This window comes from Tamandua tetradactyla, chromosome 24 (genome assembly GCF_023851605.1).
Source record: "Tamandua tetradactyla isolate mTamTet1 chromosome 24, mTamTet1.pri, whole genome shotgun sequence".
NCBI lineage: Eukaryota > Metazoa > Chordata > Mammalia > Pilosa > Myrmecophagidae > Tamandua > Tamandua tetradactyla.
The window spans coordinates 31,735,680-31,755,106 of record NC_135350.1 but is presented as its reverse complement, the minus strand read 5'-3'; the positions used below and the strand labels follow the sequence as shown (position 1 = coordinate 31,755,106).

Sequence of the window (19,427 nt, the reverse complement as noted above, 5' to 3'; positions counted from 1 at the left end):
TGCAGTTTTAATTGAATGATTTCATGAAGTATCTCCTTTTATAGTAGGTGGATAATAATTATTTGTTGAATGAGTAGGCATTTCCTTCCATCTGGCATAAACTCTTGAAGAGGATTGACATGGTAGTACCTTCAGTTAGGCAAACTAAGCAACATGTCTTCCATTTGTACTATCTCTTACCAGGAGTTTTGCAGAGCTAACAGTTTGTGTATGTTGGTCTCCATGTTCCTGACAGTGTCATCTTGCTTCCCTGGCCACAGCCAGCTGGAGCTGGAAAGTGTGCCTAACCCAAATGCATTCATCTATGAACAAAATTAAGAGATCTATATGTGGTCATACCATTTATAAGCTCTATGAATTTTACAAAATACAAAATTTAATGATGCTGAACTTCAGCCACATAAATAAATTTAAATCATTGTTGCTCATTCATTGGTTCATTTACTCGTTCCACAAATTTTTACTGAACATTTGTATTATGCCAGATACTCTTCTAGGTACTAGAGACCACAGCAGTAAGTAAAATAAAGTCTGTGCTTTCCCAAACTTATATTTTGGGGGTGAAGAAGAGACAGTAAATAAATAAAAATAGTGATAAAATGTTATGGACAGCCTTTTGATTCCCTGAGTGGCACCATGACGGTTGGCAAGAAAAGCACCTTAGAAAAGGTGGCAAAAAAGAGCCAAGGAGAAAGTGGTTGATCATTTCCTAAGAAGGATTGGTGTGATGTGAAGGCACCGGCAATATTTAATATAAGATACATTGTTAAAGCACTAATTAAAGGGGCCCAGAGAACCAAAATTGCATCTGATGGCTGTAAGTGTTGTGTTTTTGAAGTGAGCCCTGCTAATCTGCAGAATGATGAAGTTGCAGTTATAAAATTCAAGCTAATTACTAAGGATATGCAGGGCAAAAAATGCCTAGCCCATTTCCATGGCATGGATCTTATCCATGACAAAATGTATTCCATGGTCAAAAAATAGCAGACCATGATTGAAGCCCATGTTAATGTCAAAATTACTGATGATTATTTGCCTCGTCTGTTCTGTGTTGGCTTTAACCAAAAAACGCAACAATGAAATTCAGAAGACCTCTTACGCTCAACACCAACAGGCCTGCCAAATCTGGAAGATGATGGGAGTCATAACCCGAGAGGTGCAGACAAATGACTTGAAAGAAATGTTCAATAAACTGATTCTATACAACGTTGGTAAAGACATAGAAAAAGCTTGTCAATCTATCCTCTCCGTGGTGTATTAGAAAAGTAAAAATGATGAAGAAGTGCAAGTTTGAATTGGGAAAATTCATGGCACTGCACAGTGAAGGTAATAGTTCAAGAAAAGCAGCTGGAGATGAAATGGGTGCTAAAGTAGAATGTGCTGATGGATATGAGCCACCAGTCCATGAATCTGTTTAAAATTCAGACTTTTAAAAGTGACAAAGTCTTATTTGAATAAAAAATGTTGTGGGACAAAACAAAGGAGTATAGAGAAAAGGAATGGTGGTCAAATGGGAGTTAGAAGTTTATATAAGGCAAACAAATAAGATCTTGGGAATAAGATGACATTTGAGCAGAGATGTGGATGAAGTAGGGGGAGGAGCATTCTGGGCAAATGGCAAGAGACCCGAGGTGAGTGTTTGTGTGGCATGTTTGTGGAACAGCAGCTTTAGTGGCCAGAGTAGACAGAATGCGGGGAGAGTGTTAAGGAGATGATATTAGAGAGTTGAGGGTCGTTATTTCCCAAGATTAATTACTATTAAAGTACCATAGTATGGCATCACAATAGTGTTTTGTCCTTAGATTTAAATAAGGTCTTGTCCACATAAGGAGAGTTTTTTTTTTGCATGGGCAGGCACTGGGAATCGAACCTGGTCTCTTGCATGGCAGGTGAGAACTCTGCCTGCTAAGCCACTGTGGCCCGCCCAAGGAGAGCTTTTTGGTTTCTTTTTGGTACACAGTAAATATTTCTCTGAAGTTTGAAAAGTTAACCATTGCAGTGTTCTTTTATTTACAACTAATGTTACTTTAAAATAGTATTTTGAGGTTTAAAAGGTTGTAAATATTGGTATTTTCATCTTAGTGTTGTTTATATACAGGAAGGGTAACTGATTATAAATGAGAAGAGGGGTCAGATTAAATATATAGTTAAGTGACAAAACCTTTTATGGAATGGCAATGACGTTGAATTTCAAGCCTTCACCCTTATAATAAATAACATTCACTTTTAAAATAAAGAAGAGATAAAGTTATTTTTTGTTTTTACCCAGAGATTCCGACTGTACTTTTGTTTTTCAGCTTAGAAAATGGAGGCTGATAATTTGTTGGGTAATCACTGAAGTAACAACCAGAGTTTTAGATTTATACTGATATGTAAAATGCTTTATTCTGCTTAGGGAATTATTGGGTAACATTTGAAACTGAATTTTAAGTTTTGCTTTCAAAAATGTTTCCTGGAAGCCTTGGTTTCCTTACAGTGGATGATAATTAAAACATTTCATTTACACCTGTGTTGAATGACCTTTGAAGTCAGCTAACTTACCTGGTGAACTCGTAACAATAGTCTGTCTTGACTTTTGCCATAGACATTAAACTGTGTTTTTTTGAAATTTTAAATAGAAATACTTATCTTCCTGGGGAGAAGCAGTTTTCCAAAGTGTTTTTATTTATCATTATTAGTCTTTATTCCCCTTACAACTTAAGTTTTATTATCTCTAGACAATTATCTGTAGTTTCAACTAAACGTTTGATAATCAGTAAAATCTTTCTCCTCCTTTTTTTTTGCCTGAAGGAGAGGCAAGAAATGTTGTAAACAGAATTTTTTTTCGTATAAAGGAAGGATTTCATCTACTTGAGAGCTACTTTGTAAATCTAATATAATTGCAGTGCTTCAAATATAAGCATTTGGAGTTGGTAACAAAGAATTAAAAAATCAGACCTATTTTTCATTGATTTAGTGAAGCAAATATTTGGTTTAACAAAGTTTAAAAGTTGATTTAGCAGCCTGTTTAAATAAGGTCTTGTGCTCATTGGTTTTTGATAATTTGGATTTTTTATGCACAGACTCTTGAATTTCATGGTCAAATTTGGCTTTCCCCCCTAAATGATTATTATTTGTATTAGGATTAAATTTTTTTTTTCTTAAATAAAGTCACAGTCTTTCTTTCAAAAGGAAGATATTTAAAATAAAAACCAATAGGAAAGGAACAGCAGCATTTTGATCTGCTGGATTAAAAAAAAGTGTGTCATGTAACAGAGGATTCCACAAATTGGTGACTTTAATTTGGTTTCCAGAAAGTGATGGATTTATAGTTATTAATTTTTACAAGTATTACAGGTTCATATTTTTAAAACTTTTTTCTTGAAACTGCAAAAAAAATTTAATGGCATTTAAATAGGAATAAATAGGCAACAAATTATTACTGAATTTTCTTTGAAATTGTGGGAATTATAATTTAACATCAGGGATTGGTATGCTTATAGTAAACTGATTTTAATAAAATTGAACATATCTACTGGGAAGTAGCCTCTGTATTTAAAGACAGTGTAACATTTATCAAAATTGACAACCAAATCTCCTAGTTTGATTACTAAAGCGATTTAGTTCTACCTTCTCTTAAAACACACACACTTAATGTCTTTGAAATATATTTATCACAGTTAGCTAACACTTAATCTTGACATTTTATCATACTTAAACTAAAACCAAAATATGTCATAAATTAAATACATCCCTAAATGTCTCATGAGTGTGAACTATGGATGCTCTTGACAGTTTAGTAACTGTTGAACGTACCAAAACCTGATTCTTCATACATTGGATGGTAGGCAGACAGACATACCGTAAACGTATATGGATAAGATGGTGTTGGGTTTTACTGGAGACCATGTGAAATCATTCTTCTGTTTCCTTTATATGTTTTGTAACACACATCATTCCACTTGGATGTCATTTGTAATTCCATTATTTTGGATGAACAAGTGTTGCTTTGTTTTTTAGGTAACTCGCATCTCTTTTTCTGCTTCCTCCTACCTAAAAATACAACCTGAAGAATTGTATTTTAATTGTCAGTCTCTCTCTTGCTGTTTTGTAAATAGTAATTTATATAATATAATTTTCAGAAGAAAACAAAACAACTGAAACTTCATAGAAACCACAAAAAGTTAAAACGCACACATACACTCACCCTTGAAATCCAAATATCTAGAAAACTGATGTAGACATTTTGGTGATCATCTTTGTATAAACATTTCAGATTTCCTGCCATCATCAATATATACATACCTTTTGTTATCCCTTATTTTTTGTTGTTGTATATTGTTTCTCCACTTTCACCAACTTTTGAATTTTTCCTTCCCCTAGAGAGAGTATCACTAGGAAAAGAGGAAAGAAGCTTTTAAGGGAGGGGAAGATCATAAATGGAGGTTTAGGTTTTAGGGATTTGGATAGAATTACTGTTGGCATTTATCAGTGCTTTTCTGTCCATATTGCCTTTGGCATATCTTGGGTGGCCTTTGACTATAGCTTCTTTAAGTAGAGCCAGCCCTGCTATATATCCTGCATCTGGGGAATTGTTTTAAAGGTTCTCAGTCCAGGGCCAGTGAAAGGCAATTTAAGTTAATAATGAGTTGATGAATTTTGGCATGGAATCCAGCCTGGAGATGCACTCTGTAACCTTACTGAACATTTTTTGGATTTATATGTTTAAGGATATTTAAGGCATTAAAAGTGGCCTGTGTTATCTGAGAGATACTTCCTTATTTGGAGTTGGTCTGACTTCTCTTGTGTATAGAGCTTTTTTAAGTTAAAATTTGGAGGAAAAGAGTGAGGCTGTGACTTGGTTTATCATTTTCAAGTGGTTCTAAAAATGATCTGGAATAGACAAAATGTAATGTTACCTTAAAATTTTAAGAAAATTTGCCCTGTATTTACATATACTTGTAAAATTATATCTTAGTGTTGTTTTATGAACCTCCTTAAAAATCAATGAAAAGTTAATAATCAAACAGGCCTATATTCCATGTGTTTTGGCTTCATTTCTTTTTAAGTATGTATTTTTTTTCGTTTTTTAACACAATTTTATTGAGATATGTTCACATAGCATATAATCATCCAAAGTGTACAGTGATTCACAGTTTCATCACATAGTTGTGTGTTCATCACTGTATCAATTTTATAACATTTTCATTACTTCAGGAAAAAAAATAGAAAATCCATATCTCCTTCATTTTTGAAGGACATGTTTTGCCAGACAGGTTCCTCAAGCTCTGTTCACTTTTTTCCTTTGTTTCTTTCTGCTTCTCAGATTGACTGATTTCAATATTCTTATCTACTTATTATCTGATTCTTTATTCTGCCAGCTCCAGTCTCCTGTTGCTAGGGAATTTTTAATTTCTGTTCCTGTGGTTTTTATCTCTTGGTTCCTTTTCATTATCACTATTGCTATTCCCTCTGTATTTACCTGTTATTTCCTTCGTTTCCTTTAGTATATATTTTTTGGTCCATGTTTTCCTTTAGCTCTTTGAGCATATTTAGGACAATTTTTTAAGAAGTCTGTCTGTTATGTCCCAGATCTGGTCCTCCTCATTAACATTTTCTAATGCTTCAATTTTCTCCTTTACTTGGGCTATCACCTCCCTTTTTATTTATTTATTTATTTTAATGTTTTGTAGCCTTTTGTTGAAAATTGGACATTCTGGTATTTGGTATGTGTTATCACTGGAATTTAGCCTCTCAGGCGTCTGTTCCTTACGCTTGTATCCAGCGAGTGTTACGACATAGCTCTCCTGGAATGCCAGGAGCTAACAAAACAAAAAGCACCTTTCCCAGTCTTTGCAGATTGACCTGAGCCAGTGTTCTCTTTCAGGACTTATTCATATAGAAATATATGCTTATTAGTGAATAGCTGTAGGCCAAATCATAAAGGCCTCCTTTCTGCATCTTGGTCATGGGCTTGCATGTGTGGCCCTAGGAATTTGTAGTTCATGGTTCGAAATTTCTCCTCTTCCTTAAGAAACATTTCTTAGCACCTTCAGCATGGCAGCATTAAGTCCTATAGCTAGCAATCCCCTGCCCCAGGCAGCACAACTTGAATAATTTCTCACGGCATTCTGTAAAAGAACTTGGTAGCTGTTTTCCATATGTGGGGTAAATTCTGTGATACGGAGTCTCTCAGGCCACCACTAGACAGACTGGGCCAGACAAACATGCTACAGTATGTGCATGAAGGTTACTCTTCTTCCCCTGGATCTGGGACCAGGGGTTAGCCCTAGGAGCATGGGCACGGTCTGAGTCAGATTGATAAGAGGAATGGGGAAAGGGGCCAGCTTGAGTGGTACCAGAATCTACTGCTTTTAAGTGGCCCTTTTCTTGATTCAGCACTAGCTGTATTCCTGTAGTCATTTAATTACTTTCTGGAGTTTTTAGAATGATGTTTCTGCCATTCTTGTTGGTTGTTCAGAGCTTCTGTTGAGGAAATGGAGCCCTTAAGCATCTCACACTGCCATCTTAATTGGGGCAGGCCTTACTGACCCTGGGCTTCACTGGGGGATGATGAAAATGATTGTGGTGATGGTTGCACAGCTCCTGACCCTGTAGGGGGTGAGGGCAGCACTGAAGGGACATTAGCCTGAACTTTCTCCTTTTCATTTTGCTCAAAGAAGGATTTGACTTCTTTGGATGCAGCATTCACTTTCTTAGTCACCCTGACTTCTTCACCAGCAAAATCAAACACCTTGGTAATTTTAACCTTTTTCTATGTCTTTAGGTTTTTCTACCTCTTCTGCTGACCAACAATTTACTTGAACTCGTCTCTCCAATCTGTTCTCTTTTTTTAATTTGTGTACTTGGAATAACTTTTGATTTTGATCCTGCATCATTGAGGAAGCTGGCCCAGAGTTCATCTCCTTCTTTTTCTTGCATTCTTTTTCCTTCGCATCCATGGCAAAGTGCTTGCCCCCATGGCAAAACGTGAGGGACAAATCATAGAGCTGTGGTGGTAGAGGCTAGGAAGGCCAAAGCCGGATCTGCATTTTAAATATATTTGAGTTTGTGACTAATTTTTATGCCTGTTTTGCTCTTGATAGCCACACAGGGCTTGAGTTAAAGAAAGTTACCATGATCAGGAAAATATGGTTTAGTGTAATATTACACTAAAGGTCATGGTGAGGCTTAGTCAGGCATGAAGCATTTAGGCTGTGAGCAGGAATGCTAGGCCATTGGTTGAAATTTTATAGGTTCAGTGATTAATAAAGACAAATGGTGTCTTTCAGTTTTTAAAAATGTATGTTAATTCTTTGTTTTTGTTTAACGTTTTCTTTCTCATTATTGGTTAATTGAAATGGCTTTTAAAGGCCTTTAAAGGGAATTTTATAAGACGATCTTTGTGTAGTTGATTGTTTTCAAAGCAAGCATGATGAAAACTAAATCATTTTTATATTATTTTCTCATACAACCTATTTATCTATTCTGACTCACCTTTATCAAAATGTTTAGATATTTGTCTGTACTTTGATTTTGATTTTTTTTTTTAATCCTGGCAGAAATATACTGACAAAAGTTGATGTAAGTATGATTTTCAAGCTTCTGTATAAAACTTTCCACTGGCTTCCACCAACTTTTGAATTTTTCCTTCTCCCAGAGGAAATATCCCTAGGAAAAAAGGGAAGGAAGGAAAAGTTCAGAGTTTGAGAGGAGGCCAGAACCAAAGATCATTTAATAGTATGGTCATTGTATCAGCAACCATCTTTTTTTTTTTTTTTAACATTGAACATTAACATATAATTCTGTTCTACATATATATTCAGTAATTCTCAATATCATCACATAGTTGCATATTCATCATTTCTTAGAACATTTGCATCAATTCAGAAAGAGAAATAAAAAGACAACAGAAAAAGAAATAAAACAATAACAGAAAAAATAAGATTATACATACCATATCCCTTACCCCTCACTTTCATTTATCACTAGCAGTTCAAACTAAATTTATTTTAACATTTGTTCCCCCTATTATTTATTTTTATTCCATATGTTCTACTCATTTCTTGACAAGGTAGATAAAAGGAGCATCAGAGACAAGGTTTTCACAATCACACAGTCACATTGTGACAGTTATGTCATTATTCATTCATCCTCGAGAAACACGGCTACTGGAACACAGCTCTACATTTTCAGGCAGTTCCCTCCAGCCTCTCCATTACCTCTTGAATAACAAGGTGATATCTACTTAATGCATAAGAATAACCTCCAGGACAACCTCTCGACTCTGGAATCTCTCAGCCATTGACAATTTGTCTCATTTCACTCTTCCCCCTTTTGGTCGAGAAGGTTTTCTCAATTCCTTGATGCTAAATCTCAGCTCGTTCTAGGGTTTTTCTCAATCCTTTGATGCCAAGTCTCAGCATCATTCTAGGATTTCTGTCCCATGTTGTCAGGAAGGTCCATACCCCTGGGAGTCATGTCTCACATAGACAGGGGGAGGGTGGTGAGAGTGCTTGTTGTGTTGGCTGGAGAGAGATGCCACATCTGAGCAACAAAAGAGGCTCTCTTGGGGGTGACTCTTAGGCCAAAATTTTAAGTAGACTTGACCTATCCTTTGTGGGGTTAAGTTTCATATGAACAAACCCCAAGCCTGGGGGCTCAGCCGATAGCTTTGGCTGTCCACACTGCTTGTGAGAATATCAAGAATTCAACTTGGGAAGTTGTATTTCTCCCCATTCTCCCCATTCCCCGAAGGGGGCTTTGCAAATACTTTTCCACTCACTGATCGAATCACTCTGGGATTCATCAGGGCATCACTCTGGACAAACCAACAAATCTCATGTCCTACCTGAAATTCCAAGTACTTATGGTCTTCAATCAAACTGTCTACATAAGTTATATTAGGAAATGCACTAGTCAAAATATAAATTTTGTAACAAACATTTTAGCAACCATCTTTTAATTTAATTAATTACATTTGTTGTTAACATTACTTTTAGTCTCCCTGATCACGTTTTACATAAATCTGGTCACTGAGGATATATATATAAGGATCATTAGTACTCAGTGATTCTAGATCATGCGTGATTTATACATCTCAATTTTTTGTGTTTTAATGCTTTTTTCTCCCCCCTAGAAAAGTAAGATTCAGTAAGCATTACTTTGAGTTATCTATCTCTTCCTTTGATGTCTACCATTCAATCTTGATTTGGGAACTAAATGAATCAGAGTCCAGTCAGGTAAATAGGAACACTCCAGGTGTTTTAATCGGAAAACATTTTTTTTTAAGTGGAGAAGTTCTGGGTTTGCAGATTAGTCATGCATAAAATACAGGATTCCTATGTACCATTTGTTTTGGTTTGAAACTGTTATGTACCCCAGAAAAGCCATGTTCTTCTACTCCAATCTTGTGGTACAGACTGTTATTGGTTGGGACCTTTTGATTAGGTTGTTTCCATGGAGATTGACTCTGCCTATTCAAGGTGGGTCTTAATCCACCTAGAGTCTTTTAAGAGGGAAACATTTTGGAGAAAGACAGATGCTCGGAGAGCCGAAACAGGACTGAGGGATGAAACCAAGAAACACAGATACTTGGAGATGCTGAGAGAGCCATTTGAAACCAGAAACCTGGAGAGAAGGATAGCGCATGTCTCCATGTACTTTCTTATGTGACAGAGAAATCCTGGACTCTACTGACCTTTCCTGAGTGAAGATATCCTCTTGTTGGTGTCTTAAATTGGACATTTTTACGGCCTTATAATTATAACTTGTAACTTAATAAATCCCTTTTCTAAGAGCAAATCCATTTCAGGAATATTACATTCTGGCAGCTTTAGCAAAACAAAACATTATGCTGTTATTAACACCTGGCATTTTCTGTGGCACATTTGTTACAATAAATGAAGGCATCTTTTTTTTTTATTATATTATGATCATTCCATTCTACATATATAATCAGTAATTCATAATATCATCACATAGTTGCATATTCTTCATCATGATCATTTCTTAGAACATTTGCATCAATTCAGGAAAAGAAATAAAAAGACAACAGAAAAAAATTCATACATACCATACCCCTTACTCCTCCCTTTTATTGATCACTAGCATTTCAATCTAAATTTATCTTAACATTTGTTCCCCCTATTATTTATTTTTATTCCATTTGTTTTTCTCGTCTGTTGATAAGGTAGATAAAAGGAGCATCAGATGCAAGGTTTTCACAATCACACAGTCACATTGTGAAAGCTATATCATTATATAATCATCTTCAAGAAACATGGCTACTGGAACACAGCTCTACATTTTCAGGCAGTTCCCTCCAGCCTCTCCATTACATCTTGACTAACAAGGTGATGTCTATTTAATGCGTAAGAATAACCTCCAGGGTAACCTCTCAACTCTGGAATCTCAGCCATTGACACTTTGTCTCATTTCACTCTTCCCCCTTTTGGTTGAGAAGGTTTTCTCAATTCTTTGATGCTGAGTCTCAGCTCATTCTAGGATTTCTGTCCCATGTTGCCAGGAAGGTCCACACCCCTGGGAGTCATGTTCCACGTAGATGGGGGGGGGGGGTGCAGTGAATTTGCTTGTTGTGTTGACTGGAGAGAGAGGCCACATCTGAGTAGCAAAAGAGGTTCTCTTGGGGGTGACTCTCAGGCCTAATTTTAAGTAGACTTGACCTATCCTTTGTTGGGTTAAGTTTGATGTGAACAACCCCCAAGACTGGGGGCTCAGTGAAGCCACTCTTTAATAATTGCACTGTTAACTATAGAGTTCATGGTGTAATTGGAGTTCACTGTTGTGCACTGTGCTGGCTTGAAAATATTTATACCCCAGAAAAGCCGTGTTTTAATCCTTATCCGGTCTTGTTGGGCCAGACCTGTTGTTTAGGGTGGGAAACTTTGATTGGACTGTTTCAATAGAGATGTGACACACTAAGTTGTGGATGTTGCTTTTTGATTAAATGGTGATGTTACTCATTCAGGGTGGGTCTTGATTAGTTTACTAGGCCTTTTAAAAGGGGAAACATTTTGGAGAAACCTCAGATACAGATACTTGGAGAACAGAAGTGACTGAGCTGACAGTATCAACATGAAACCCAGATGTTTGGAGATTCAGTGCCTGGCAGATGTCTCCAATTGCCTTCCCATATGTTAAACAAGCCAGAGCCTGGAGACAGCCAAAGGAAGCCAAGAAACAAAACCCAATCTTGGAGAAGCCAAGTGAGGAATCCCCCACAGGAAACAGAGGCTGAACGCAATGGAGCCTAGGAGCAAAGGACCAGCATATGCCAGCCAGGTGCCCTCCCAGTTGACAGAGGTATTCTGGACAACATCAGTCTTTCTTGTTTATATGCAACCTTTTGTTAGTGCCTTAATTTGGATATTTTCATGATCTTAGGACTGTAAATTGGTAATGCAATAAATTCCCTTTTTAAAAGCCATTCCATTTCTTATATATTGATTCCAACCACATTAACAAACTAATATATGCAGTTACATGGATTTAACATTTTTTTTATTCTAGTACCATATGATCCGTATCATACAGTATTTGTTCTTTTGTGTCTGGCTTTCACTCAACATGATATCTTCAAGGCTTATCCATGTTGTTGCATGTAACAGAATTTCATTCATTTTTTAGGGCTGAATAATATTCCATTGTGTATATATACCACATTTTATTTATCCATTTATCAATGGACACTTGGGTGGCTTCCATCTTTTGTGAATTGATAATGCTATTATGAGCATCAGTGTGCAAATATCTGTTCAAGTCCCTGTTTTGAATTCTTTTGGGTACAAACTTAGAAGTGGAACTGCCAATTCATATGGTCATTCTATAGTTAACTTTCTGAGGAACTGCCAAACTGTCTTCCACAGTGGCTGCACCATTTTACACTTCCATCAGCAGTGCACAAGGGTGCCTATTTCTCCATATCCTCTCCAACATTTGTACTTTTCTGTTGTTTTAGTAATAGCCATTCTAGTGGGTACGAAATGGTATCTCATTGTGGTTATGATTTGCTGTCATTCACCCACATGATGAGGCTATCATATAGGAGCTAGAATGAGGAGGGGGCTGTCTACTTTGATCTGTCACTGTGGAACCAGGGACTGACTGATGAGAGGAACCGTAGAAGAGATGTATAAGAAGGGAAGAAATATGAAGACTTTCTCCTTCCTTCTGCCCTATAGGCTTCTGCTATTACTTCTCTCATTGGTGAGACCTGTTCAGAAGCCAGAAAGCAAGGGAGCCTGGGAAATATACTTCTCTGTCATACAGAGAGGCCAAAGAAGGGCAAAGAAATAAGTTGCTATAATTACATTAATCTGGTAATTGTGGTATGGAACATTATCCAAATTTAATAGAAAAGTAAAAGCCAAAATGTCAAGATAAAGGAAAGGATAGGTTACTTACTTATTAACTACTTACCTTTTTCCTTGATGAATTCATTGACTTGTGATAAAATTGCTGGAATTCTGAAAATATCTAAATAGAAAGGGCATCCCTTTTTGTTTTATTTGCTTCTGAAATATAGTGTATTATTATGAAGTATTTGAACAGTGGCATTAGAACAGTTAACAGCATTTTAAAAATTATTGGGTTTTGTGGGAAGGTGAATGAGGAAAGAAGATATATATAAAAATGCATTATCAGAAAAAAATTCTGAATAACTAACCTGTGGTGTTTACTTTTTTTTTTGGCTTTTAAAAAGACGAATTTATTAAATGGCAAGTTGTGGTGTTTACTTTTGAAGAGATTTTTTTGTGACCGATTTCCAATTCCAATTTTAAATTATGTATAATTGGCATTAATTAAAAACTTACTAAAGCAAATTTAAATTTTTTAATGTGGAAAATTTCAAATGTATAAAAATTCAATAATATAATGAGCCCAAAATGCCCACCATTGAGGTTGAGCAGTACTGACCAATTTTATTTTTTAGAAATATGTATGTATTTATTTTTACTGTTTATATTAGCTCTTGCTTCTTTATTTAGAAAATTATATAATCTGTTGGGTCAACAGCCAAACATCTATATAGTTTAAAACCTCCATAACAGACTAAGTTGATCTTACAAAAAATAAAAAAGGAACACATTTGGAAATTACTCTGAAATTCAGGATGTGTTTATATACCATATAAATATAAAACCCCAGTAAGACAATCATGTATGACCAGTTTTATTTAATCTGTTTTCACTGATTCCTTCCCTCACTTCTGAATACTTTTAAAGCAACAGCTGTCATATCATTTCATCCAGTCACCTCAGTAGGTCTTTCTAAAAGAACTGTTTTTAAATAGCATAATTATAATACCACTAGCACGTCTAAAAAATTAACAGTTTCACAATATCATATATTTGGTCAGTGTTTTCATTTTCCTAATTGTCATCTTTTAGACTTGTGTGCAGGGGTGTGTATATGTTGTTAATATCCTGTTTAAAACAGGATCCAAATAAGGCCCATACTTTGGGGTTGGTTGATGCATTTCTTAAGTTTGTTTTGATGTCTGAGTTCCTCTTCCATAGTTTTTTACTTCTTGCAATTTTAAGTTGAAGAAACTGTGTCCTTTGTGTTAAATAAAGCACTTTTGATGGATGACTTTACTATAGAAAAAATAGAGATGGTTCAACATCAGTGTTTCCCAGATTTGTCATTTATTTACCATGTTTGTGATGTTTGTCATATCCCAGGTTTGTCATTTGCTTTCTACCTTCATGATCATTGCCCTGCTTTTAAAACCAAATTTTGTACTTTATTATTATTCTAGTGTTCACACTCATGAAATCATGAAATTAATATCTTTGTTATATTTTTAAATATATGCTAATATAAATGTAACTATTAAAATAAAAATCAACATCTCTGTACCATCTAAAAATCATCCTGAATATATTAGAAAACAGTGCTTTAATATTAATGTTACTTCCTTTCCTTATTCCTTTCACTCCCCTACTGTGTTGAAATCTAATCAGTTAATCCCAGAGGGACCAATTTGAAACCTTAAATACATTTCCTGCATGCGTCTAGAAACAAGGTACATTCTGTGCAAAGTATGGTTTTACTAACACAGTGCTAGTGAGCTGTGCTACTGGTCTGAGATCAATGGTCTAGCAAGCGCAGCATTTTTTATCTTTTAGGTTCAAATTCTGTTATGTGTGGCATGTAATTTTATACAGGAAGCACAAAAACCACGACCCTGCTTCTATATTGTTATATTCTAAAATCTTTAGCTTGTTGTTGATAAATGGGATTAAGTCATGGTTGAAAATAATTTTTTTTCCCTGTTGAATAGGATTTCTTTAATTTTAGGGGAAGTGAAATTTAAAGATAATAAAATTAAGGAAATAGTGATTGCTTTAAGTTTCTAAAAATGTTTGGAGAAACATTTCAATGAAATGATTTTTTTGAAAATATGAACATATGGGGAATTAGAATTTATCAATTTATTTTGTATACATCAATATATTTAACTATGTTCTATATATAAGGATTATCCTTGTTTATATATCAATATATGTATTCACTCATACATACACCCGTATAAATATGCTGTGAATAATTTTCTGAGCTCTTTCACATACGTTCTTGTTAGTATTTCATGTTAATCTATGATATTGGCATTCTGATTTTACAGACTACGAAACTGAGGGGAACTAGAGGAATCATGCCAGTTGTCCATAGACACATACTAGTCAGAGGAGAGACTGAGATCCACATAGAGATCTGTCTTATAGGCACTGGATTTGAAGTCATGTTCTAGACTCAGTGCTCTTTACTAGCTAAGCTATGTAACCTTGGGTTATTTCACATCACTAAGCTTCAGTTATTTTTACTGTAAATTGATATAATTGTTTCAGAAGTTTCTTGAGAACAAAGTTAGATAATGTGTAAGTGAAAACAGTATTTAAGAAAGTTTACAAAATAAATTACTTTGTGAGTTCACATTACTGTCGTTTTTTTCCATTTTAGCAATATGATCTTTTTTTTTTTTCGCCTGGGCAGGCGCCGGGAATTGAACCCGGGTCTCCGGCATGGCGGGTAAGAACTCTGCCTGCTCAGCTACTGTGGCCCACCCCCAGTAGTATAATCTTTAATAAACATTTAGTAATAAGGACTCATTGTTTTATTTTAAGTTTTCATGTATCTAATTAATAAAATAATGACTGGAAGGCATTTTTGTATGTTTTTCTAGCAAAATTTGATTTCTGTGGAGTACTCCTTTCTATTATTATTGGAAAATTAAATGTACATTTCATTCATTTGGTGAATCTGATAGATTCTGGGACACAAACATGAATAAGATATGCCGTTGATCAGTCAAGTGGAGGATACAGACTTAAAAAGCAAATGAATTTCAGCAGAGCATAGAAATGCGATAATAGAGGATGAAAGAAAGAGTGCTGTAAGAATTTTGGGGAGAGAGCCATTATAATTGTATGCGGTTGTGTACAGGACAAGCTGTGTATTCCTAATATTTACTGAGACATGCGGAAGTTATGCTTATATAGACCTATTGAAAGATAAGCTGTCATGCATAGTTTTATTGAAGCCTCATGTGATTAGTTAGGTGGCCAGATAAAAGAGAGTTTAGCTGAGTGCAAGAGGATTCCCCTCCCATGAATGTCTGCTATTAAGTAGGAGGGGATACAGGGAAGGAAAGAAAAGAAGTAAGGACAGAATCACATAGTGAATACATGTCTAACAGGAATCTGTTACTTGATAGAGACTCTTGGCAGTAATCTTTACAAGAGCAGAAGAAGGTACAAATGTCTTGTCTCTTTAAGTTCTATTTCTCTCCTGTTCATCCGTCACTGTTAGTTTTTCAGTTTATTTCTCTTAGGTATTAGCCATTTAGTCATTTTAACCCTCTAGGATCTTGACTGCAATATTTCCTTGCTTGGTTATATATTATTATTCTTGTGCTACAGCTATGTAATCAGGCAATATGATAAAATACTGCATAAATAAAAGCATTTGCTTCAGATACTGCGTGGCTGATGTAATATATATACAGTTGGGAAATTATGTGATTGAAATGAGTGAACTGCATGGAGTTCTATGCATGTCTTATAATTGGACAGATATCATTATCTTCAAAGCCTCTTCTAACTCTTAAAAAAAAAAAAATCTGTTTAGTGAAGTCCAGCAGATCATGAGCCTGGCTACGATTGTGCAGGAGATCTCAAAGGCCAAACTGGGGAGTTGTGTGCTTCTCTGAGATCTTAGATTCATCTTTTAGATGAATACCTACACATCTAAGTTCTGCCTCCAGGGTATTAGTTATATTTGTTATGCATTGGTTGGGTTACTACCCATGAATATCTAGCTTAGTACTAATATTTCTTTTCTTAAAATAGTCTATTTTTTTTTTGTATTTGAAAACAACCAAATAATGAAAAATACTACTAGGTAAGGATTTTCTTTAGGTTTTGAAAAGTTAAACAAGGTTTTATAATTAGCGTCTAGATAAAAACACTCTACTTGTTTATAAAGAATGAGTTAAGACCAGAGAAGAGAAATAGGATCATCTTGCTATGTTAGACCTTGATAAAGCTCTGTAGATCAAATGCCAAGATGGCGCTTCTCATTAGATTGTTGTGGTTGACATAGACTGCTGTTTGCCTGTCCACTACCTTTCATCCTCTTTTTCCTTATTAGAAGAACTATCTTTTCTTTCAGAGAGCAGTGTGCCCAGCTAAGAGATTTGCCTCTCTGGATTCATTGCAATGCAGCCCAAGTGGATGCTTGCTAGGGAAGGATTTATTTTATGTGTCTGAATAAGGTGCCACCCATTCACCAACCACACCCCTACCTTTTTTTTTAACGTTCTTTACTGCAAAATATGTACAAAAAACCAATAAAGTTCAAAGTACTTTGTAACGTAGTTATAGAAGAGATTTCAAAGTTGGGTATGGCTTGTAGTTCCACAATTTTAGGTTTTTCCTTCTAATAGCTCTAAGACAATGAAGTCTGAAAGAAATATCAATATAATGATTCAGCAGTCATGCTCATTTGTTAAATCCTATCTTCCCTATTATAACTCCTCTTTTTTTTCAACTTTTTTTTATTATGTAATATAACATTTATACAAAACAGAGAAAGGAAAAAGCAATAGTTTCCAAAGTACTCTTCATCAAGTAGTTACAGGACAGATCCCAGAGTTTGTTGTTGGCTATTATACCATCATCTCAGATTTTTCCTTTTAGCTCTTCCAGAACTTTGCCTCTTCCTCTCTTGATCTTTCTTCCAATCTTTAGGGCTAATACCTACCTTTTTATTATTATCTTTTATTTTGTAGAAATACTGGCATGTTTCTTTTTTTTTTATTGTGAAAAATAGCATATATACAAAAACAATAACTTTCAAAGCCCACTGCAACGATTACTATAGAACAGATCTCGGAGTTTGGTGTGGGTTACAGTTCCACAGTTTAGGTTTTTCCTTCTAGCTGCTCCAAGACACTGGAGACTGAAAGAAAAGTCAGTATAATGACTCAGCAGTCATACTTTTTTGTTAAATCCTATCTTCTCTGTTATAACTCCTCCTCCTTTAATCCTTTTTCCAATCTTCAGGGGTAACCCCTGCCTTTTTAAAATAAGTATTTGAGGTAAAAGTTTCAGAAGAATATTGTGCCTTTACATTACCTGTTCTTCCTCTGTGCTGACAAAAAGTGCTGTGTATTTAACTGTAAGAGGATTTACTACAATATGTTGGGAAAGTGTTCATTGTGTGTCTATCTCTTTACTAGATCCTAAGTTTCTGTAGGAGAGGAACAAAGTCTCATTCATTGTTGGTTTTTTGTTGTTGTTATTTGTTTTTTTAAGGAGAAATTACTGGTTTACAGAACAATCATGCATAAAAGGATAATACAGGATTCTGATATACCACCCTGTTTTTAACGCTTCATATAGGTGTGGTACATACATTACAATTGATGAAAGCACTTTTTTTTGAGTGAAAGCACTTTTTAATAATTGTACTATTAATTGTAGTCCATGGTTTAACTTAGGGTTTCACTGTTCCATGATTTTTTAAAACATTTTTTTATTCTAGTAACATATTTATAAACTGAAGTTTTCCCTTTTAATCACATTCAAATATATAATTTAGTGCTGTTAATTATGTACACAATGTTGTGCTACTGTCACTACCACTCATTACCAAAAATTTCCCATTGTCCTAAATAGAAATTCTGTAAATTTTAAGCCTTAGCTCCCCATTTCCTACTCCTACCCCAAACCCTTAAAACCTGTATTCTAGATTCTTACTCTATGAGTTTGCCTTTCTCTGTCTGGAAAGTGGGGAAATTTTTTTACTACCATGTGTGACAATAATAATGTAGATGAAATCTGTGTTCATGGAAGGAAAAAGAATGAGGGATCCTAGGCCATGATGCCATTGTGGACCTGTCTTGAACTGCCTATCTTTGGACTTCTCTTTACATGAAGAAAATTAAAATTCCTTTTAAAGCCAGTGTAGAAGTACTTTTCTGGTACATGCAGCTGAAACTAATTCTAACTTTGCTGCCTAAAAAACATTTTGTAGTATTATTTCATAGCAGAGTCATTGATACTGAAAGTTTTTAGTACCCACTAGATAAAGATTTTGTCAACAAACTGATTAGTGAAGAACCTAATCAGCTAGGATTGAAGAGGTTTACAAGAAAAAAGCGTAATTTCAAAGTAGTTTGAACATAATATATCATCAAGAATCAAGTGATTCAAGACTCCTCTCCTGAACTATAAGATGAAGTAAACCTTGTACCCAGATATATTCTTCCGTTTGGTTTCAGTGTACTGTGTATTCTTTGCAACTTTCTTACATCTTCTCTAGTTCTTAAAAGATACAGCCACCACTGTGTTTTTGGACATAGCAGATAGTTTATTTCCAAAAATTTCCGATGTTTCTGCTTGTTGATTTCAACCTATCTGTGCTCCCTTGAAAATATTCAGTAGCAGTGGGGACTCCCTTGTGTGTATTTGTCAAATGCTGCAGATGACTATGTATAACACAGGAGCAATTCCTTTGATTGTGATGGTGGGAGCAAGAAAGTATTAAGGCTTTTCTTTGGGTCTTTGTGGTTGCTCTATCTGTAGTTCTTAAGAAACTTAGGAGGGTCTAGGCAAGGGTCTGAAACAGTATTTCTTGGTCTGTCTCTATCAGAATTACTGAAAGCTCTTAATGAAAGTACAGATTCCTGAACCTCACTCAAAACTTGTTGAGTTAGCATTTCCAGGAGTACCACCTGAGAATCTTTATTTGAAGAAGCAGTGCAGGTGGGTTACTTCCATCTTTTGGCAATTGTGAATAAAGCTGCCAGAACATTGGTATGCAAATGTCTGCTCACGTTCCTGCCTTCAGTTCTTCTAGATGTATACTTCGTGGTAGGATTGCTGGATCATATGGCAATTCTATACTTAGCTTCCTGAGAA

At 35.3% G+C, this 19,427-nt stretch overlaps 1 protein-coding gene and 1 pseudogene across 11 annotated transcripts in view; both read left to right on the top strand.

Annotated features, from left to right (window-relative positions):
• PDLIM5 (PDZ and LIM domain 5) overlaps positions 1-19,427 on the top strand; it is a 241,396-nt gene that overhangs the window by 18,743 nt on the left and 203,226 nt on the right. The gene's annotated exons all lie outside the window — the stretch shown is intronic.
• Positions 637-3,829, top strand: LOC143668519 (small ribosomal subunit protein eS1 pseudogene; annotated as a pseudogene).